The 7,210-nt window shown below is 34.9% G+C and overlaps 1 protein-coding gene across 1 annotated transcript in view; it reads left to right on the plus strand.

Moving 5' to 3' along the window:
- The first annotated feature begins 6,335 nt into the window (after nt 1-6,335).
- The window catches only part of LOC106456984 (protein FAM102B-like), a 12,415-nt gene continuing 11,540 nt past the window's right edge, over nt 6,336-7,210 (plus strand). Inside the window, exon 1 of the mRNA XM_022382790.1 lies at nt 6,336-6,462. The gene's annotated coding sequence lies outside the window, so the exon portion shown is untranslated. The remainder of the gene's footprint in view (nt 6,463-7,210) is intronic.

A 7,210-nucleotide genomic window follows, 5' to 3' on the forward strand; every position in this document is an offset into this window, starting at 1 on the left:
CAATACGATATCTGTACTCTGTCCGCCATGGTTGCCAAGTTCGCGTACTTCTCGCAGATTTTAACTTCTTTTTCTTTTTGTTCAGTTGTTATAATGTTTGATGCTATTTTGTGTTAATATTTTTTTTAACAGAATTGCGTTGGTCGTATGAAAAGTGGTTTGTTTAGGTTTCGTTTTCAGAGCCCACAGTGCAGGGGTCAGAAACTTGCGGCTCTCGGGCTATCTGCTGTGTCCACCGAGGGGAATAGAACCTTTGATTTTAGCGTTTTAAATTCGAAGAGTTACCGTGGTCCCAGCGGGGTAACCTTTTTTTTTTTTTAGGTGAGACCTCTAGGGCATATCGCGGCTCTCGAAATGTTTTGATCTTAGACAAAAAAAAACATAAAAATGTCTCTTCTTCTTTGGAGTGTTGCCGACCCCTGCCATAGGGCTTGTCTTTGTTGCGAAATCTGGCAACACTGCTGTCTGCCGCGGGAAATCAAACCTGAGATTTTAGCGTTGTAAGTCCGTAAACTTATCGCTGACCCATCGGGTTGCCAGCAACTAAGTTCTAATGTTTGAAATATCTTATTGTTTCAAAACTACTAAAGTTTTTATAAGAAATCAGTAAACGGTAAATGTCTTATATTTTTGCTTTTTAATTTTGAACGTACTTCAATTCATTGGCGGCATAGGACGGGCCGTGGTCAAGTGGCTAGTCTGCCCAGCCTGAGAATATGAGATTCATGGTTAGTGCGCCGTTGTTTTTAAAAAAGTGTGCTCCGCATTTTGGGGTCATGAGTGCGCTGTACAGGTGACGATGAAATCCCACTGTTTGGTCCGATGATAGTAGTTCAAGTGTTGGCGATGGGTGCTGTTTACAGGCTGCTTTCTCCAATTCTGTCAGTTCAAAATTAAGGACGGCTTAACACAGGTAGCCCTTGTGTAGCTTTGTACTGAGTTTTTAAAACAAACATACTAATTTAAATTTAAGATTTCACTTTGAAACCTGCTTATCCGTATATTTTGGTATACAAATGAAGCTGATTTTGGTATTGGATTAAGTCCACCAATGAAGCTGTCCTTTCATTTTGGAATCTGAAATTACTTTCACGAAACTTGTACAGGGACAGCCAGTATGACCTTTTATATTTACTTCATACCACCATCCGCTAACTATTGAACATCATCATTATACAAAAAGTTGACTTTCCGATGAAATATTCAAGGCATGTTAAGGACAATCATGGTTCAAAACTTGGTTCTTTCAGGTTTATTAAAGCGTAGAATCACACGTGTCTTTAACTTACAATAGACTAGAAAAACTCAGACGTATGTTTTCTTCATCCTTGTTTTAGTTATAAAAACAATCGGAGGGGAAGGTTCCCTGTTTGTAGTGATATTTTAAACACCACATGTCACTTGTCAGTTAGTGGAATAACTCAACAGACGTAGTAGTGAATACACATCGACATTTCCCCCTCTCTTAACATTGAAAAACTCTACATTTTTTTGTGATTTTGACTAGATTTGTTTGTAGTTAAGCGCAAATATACACAATGGGCTATCCATGCTCTGCCCACCACGGGTATCGAAAACCGGTTTCTAGCGTTGTAAGTCCACAGACATACCGCTGTACCACTGGAGGGTGATTTTGACTAGAATAAGTCAACATACAGAGAACGGAATATACAATCGTAATTTCCTCTGAATAACTGTATAGTTTTTGAGATTTTGAAAAGAATAACTCAACAGACATAGGCGAGAATATAATGTAGATATTGACTACTGTGTATGCAAACAGTAAAACGTTATTCAGTTGCACGTTTCTCAGGTAACGGGGCTCATTTAAAGGTCTTTTGATGAAGTTTTAAACAATTTTTTATATGTGATTTATAGCAGTCCCATTTGAACTCAATGGACTTTTGAATATCAATCAGAAAGTATGAGGCGAACCACTGATATTTAGAGTCACGTTAATTACATGATCATAGAACACTTGAAGAACAAAAGTACATTCGCTGGCTTTGGTGCTTAAACACCAAAAAAACTCTCTGTTTATAAAGTCATGACACGTGTTATCTTGACAGTTTTAAACTCACAAGAAAATCCAGTTTGAGATTGTATCAAAACATTTTCAAGTCGAGAGTTTACGGACCCCGATGCTTACACTCTCAGTTTATTGGGTGGACAGGGTATATACAAACAATAAACAGTCACGTGTTTCTGTTTGGTTTTTAAAGGCAGGACTTTCTACATTAATATTTTTTCACACACACACATGTTGGTTGGTTTCGATAAATCAACAGCATTGTTACTGACAGAGCAGACTGTTTCATAGTCTGTAGGGGGGAAAGAGGATGAAAGAGATACCGTGGGTAGAAGGTTATCTACAAACAACTTGTAAAAAAACAAAAAACATGCGCGGAATGTTGCGTGGTTGTTGAGTGGGCGATAAAAGGTGGGAAGTATAAAAAACATACTTTCTCTGTGAGCTAATAGTTGACAGGTCAAATACTAACATTTAAAACAGAAAGAGCATAAAAATATCTAGTCATTTAAATAGTCGTATCCTATTTCGTGACAATTTATTATACAAATACATTTTTCTATTGTAAATAAAGTTTTAAGATTAACTACGAAACTTAATTGTCGAACGGTGAGCCACACCTACTTCCATATACTGTATCCGTGAATTTTAAGAACCGTTAAACACGTACTCGTATCTCAAACATGTCACCGAATGGATTAATTTCATTCCCATTTTTGAAGCATGCAGTTTAGCATAGTGTGCTGCATGTAACTTAGCAACAGCACAAAGAGAATATTCAGAGCAATAGTAGCATATTAAAGCTTCCTGGAAAAGTCTTTCTATTAGCCGTTTCTTTCAAATATTAATCTGGTATTTACCAATCGAAACTTTAACCTTGGTAACTATACAACGTGTAGCTGTACACGTGGTGACTAAATCACCTTTGAAGGCTGTACGTTTCGTGCGAGTACTGACATTAAATTTAAACGAGTAACTGAAAGATAATGTAAAACGATTTAAACACAACTGTCGGTGTTCCCTGTTTAGTATATCTTGTTGTATTTATATGTTTTATGGTTTGTAGTGATTCGGGCTTGATCCAGAAAAATTGGAGTTATTTATTTTTACTGAAGTAAATGTTAAATTTTATAATTATAGCAGATTATCAAGAAAAAAGAAATGAAGTGTTTATTTTAAATCGAGTGTAGTCACATTAATGATATAGCTTAATTTACGGCTTGAAAGGTATTTAGTACCTTTAAACAACAGATGAACAAAATGGCCAGATTAGAAACTCCAACGTTCAGACATAATCGTCCCTAATTTTGAATTGCTGACCGCGGCTACTCTTAACCTAATAGCATGATTAAGTGTCACTTTTATAACGCGTCCAGAACTAAAAATGTGGAGTGTTTAGCGGCAGATAGCGGACTCGAACCTTGGATTTTCTGTTCTGCAGCTTGGCACATTAACCACAAGGAACGATTGGCCTAGCTGTTTGAAACAAAATTTCATTCACGTCATTCAAAGGTCCAGTGTTGTTGTTTTTTCCTACCTCAATGCCCCCCAGTGACACAGCTGTATGTCTGCGGACTTACAACGCTAGAATCCAGGTTTCGATACCCGTGGTGGGCAGAGCACAGATAACCCATTGTGTAGCTTTGTGCTTAATTATAAACAAACAAACAAACAAATGCTACCTCAAAACAATTCGTCTTTAGAAGTTTATTTTAGAATCGGTGTGTAAAGAATTTGCATATCAAGAATTAAGTGTTATTGTTTGGTTCCTGTCGGTTACAATCTAAAATACATCATAATTTTTACTAGTCTACAATAATTTTGAAAGCAATGGAAAAATCGTAGCAGAAAAACAATCAAACAAAAAACAATAGACATATATAACAATATATATATATATAAAACATATGTAAATGTGTGTGTGTGTACTGAAAAGGATACAAGAAAAATTGAAGACCCAGATCAAGAACATGGCTGATAATTTATACTCCTTACTAAGTTACTAAAGCACGGCCAAGAAATTGAAAAATGCATTTGAAAGTTGTTTGTTTTGAGTTAAGCACAAAGCTACACAAAGGGCTATCTATGCTCTACCCAACACGGATATCGAAACCTTGTTTCTAGGTGCTGTAAAGCTGCTCAAGAAACTACAGAAAACTTTAATGGACTACAACTGCCTGTTGAAAGGAAAGGATATGACATTTCGACTTCTATAATGATCTTGACAAAGGGACTAAATCAGTGGCATGATTAGTTATCAAAAGAATATAAACATGAAGAACTTCTCAGTAAACCAGTACCTAGAGTTATAAACAAAGGCTCTTCTGTTACATTATCTACAACAGTAATGCCCATCATTAGAATTATATTTATCTGTCATAAAGGTTAAGTACGTTATACTAGAACGATTTTGAATATGCAAATCAGGAAGTTGCGTGACGTCTATAGCTGATATAAAGTTGCTATGGAACGGTATGTATCAGAAATACATTTTAACATTGTTTGGCATTTCGTAACTATTGCGATGCCATCGAAAGTTGATCACTTTTGGCATTAGGCTATGTTAACCGTGACTATTGAATTCAAAGTTGAAACAGCAACTCTCCCTGATAATTTTACACAGGGTCACTTCACTACATGACCTCAATGCCCCAACCCTCCCAAGTCCCACCGTCTGTGGCTTTAGGGAAGGGTCTGTAAGAGCCTTCTTGGACAACATTCATGTACTCAAATTATAAAGGTAATCGGGAATTAAGAATTTTCAAGACGGGGATATCTCCTGTACTTCATGGCATTGGAAAACAAAGAAATATGGATCAACTTCAGGTACCAGGGTCCTCCAGAAAAATATTTACAACAAGTCATACTCCAGCCGTGGTAAGCACATTACAACCTTGTATAATAGGCTAACCCAACAGACTATTATTATCTTAGCCCGAAATGAAGCACAAATAGCAAGCCATCTACACAATATATTCACAACTAATGAATGGAGTTTTGCAGAACAAGTAAATCCAGGATTTTTATTCAAGGATTTTTAATTGAACATACTTTTGTGTATTTTGAAGCGGTTAATTGGGTTATAAAAGAAAGAAACCCAACACGAATTCACCAAAACTAAATTTTGCCTTAATAATATTTTTTCTCTTTCTAGAACGATACATGTTACCTGAACGATGGAAAAGGTGTAGAGTTGGACTTAAATTTTTAAAAGGCTTTTGACATGGTGCCATGTAAAAGTTTAGCTAAGAAGATTACATCGATAAGTGCTTGGGAAAAATTATAATTAATTAAATTGTATAATGGCTAGATGAAAGAAATCAAAAGGTTCTTGTTGATAGAATCTAGCCAAACTGGATCCTTGTTATTAGTGGAATGGCTCAGGAGTTAGGGCCTGAGCCTCCACTTTTCCTTCTTTACATTATTGATTTTGAAAGAGGCATAATTAGTAAACTGATATTTTCTTTGATGACATTATATACTCTAAGGTATTTCTAGCTGTATTGATGAGGTTGAGGCATTATAAAATGACTTGGATCAATTGGTAAGTTGGACATGTATTTGGCAAATGACCTTTAACTCTGATAAATGCAAGATAATTCATCTGGATTGTCATAATATATATAACCCGTTTAATATAGATGGCAATCCATACAATAGTGTGTCAGAAGAAATGGATTTTTGCGTTGTGATAGATAAGTTACTCAAGCCATCGAAGTAGTTCTCTGTTGCTAGTAGCAAAGCTAATAGCATTTCAGGGTGTACTTATACTTTGTAGACAATCGATTACGAGTCAAAATATGTAATTATCTTTCTTTACGAATCACTAGTTAGGCCTCACTTGGAATAGTGTGCACAACCTCAGTCTTCTTATCTGAGAAAGAATTCAGAGGAGGTTATTAATAGTAATACAAGAATAATTCCGGAGATGGAAGGGTTATCTTATAGGTACAGGTTAAGATCTCTTAATTTATTTTCTTGTGAGAAAATAAGATATAATATTTTTTAAGTTTAAAACATTATCCGGAGGATCGATAAGAGGAAGGTCCCGTTCTTTTTTGCTTTCCTCCGAAGATTATAGAACCAGAGGATGTATGTTTATGATTTGGAAAAGACGGAAAATGTTTACTTTTCTTGAGGGTCGACTTGCAAGAACAATCTTGAAGGATGAAATAGTTCCTTGTTGTCCAAACACTATGTTAAGTTTTGAGAAAAAAAAATTAAATTGGTATTAGGTGGTGTCGCTTTTGGCTTATCACTTGACGCCATTTGTATGTTTTGTAGTACTGTAGGCCTAGTCAGAGATATATTAGTGTTAGTTGGAGAGCGGAAGGAGTAACGTGGAATTTAGCTCTATAGTATATGCAAATCTGAAGAATACTAGATCTGCTGTGTAATTTATTTCTCTCGCTCGGAGACTGAAGTGAAGAATGGTAATTAAATTTTTCTTAAGTTAGCATGAAATGGTTCTTAGAGAGTATTTTCGTCGTAAGTAAAAGTAAGTCGGTAATAACTTTCACTGATTTCGGCGACTTTTCGGGTTTTCCAGCTATGTGTTGTACGTTGTCGCTAAGTTAAGTGTTATCGTTTACTGTATTACTACTACTACTAGATTTGGTAACAACATGTATACACATAACTTGCAACATTTGACGTCGGACTTTTTTGTTTTTTTACTTAAAAGTTAAAGCCTTAAATGATAAATATTATCTGTAAAATTCTTTATAAACAGACAGTGAAATTAAAATTATTGATCTGCATAATTTTCAACTGTGCAAAAAATATTGAAGTTTAATTAACTTGTTTCAGTATTATTACATTTTTGAAATACTTTAGTAAGTGTTTTATGTGAAATTTATAATGTATTACTTAATTGGGTTTATAAATATTCAGAATATAATTATAAAATGGGAAAAAAGTGGGAAAATATCCTATTGATTAACGTTTTTTTTTCTACCATTTAAGCAGTTTTTCATTTACTTTTTCCAGATTAATTAATTTTTGTGTAGCAAATTGTGAAAGACATTCCAAAAATAAGCATATACTGTATCAATTTGGATTCCTTTATCCAAAAATAAATCAAAATCTCTTTAAAAAAAAAGAAAAGAATTTGGTAAGGGAAGAAAACTATTTCCTATATAATAATGGCTGGAGACGGCTTGAATGGGTAATGAAGAAAAA

This window comes from Limulus polyphemus, unplaced genomic scaffold (genome assembly GCF_000517525.1).
Source record: "Limulus polyphemus unplaced genomic scaffold, Limulus_polyphemus-2.1.2 Scaffold278, whole genome shotgun sequence".
Classification (NCBI taxonomy): Eukaryota; Metazoa; Arthropoda; class Merostomata; order Xiphosura; family Limulidae; genus Limulus; species Limulus polyphemus.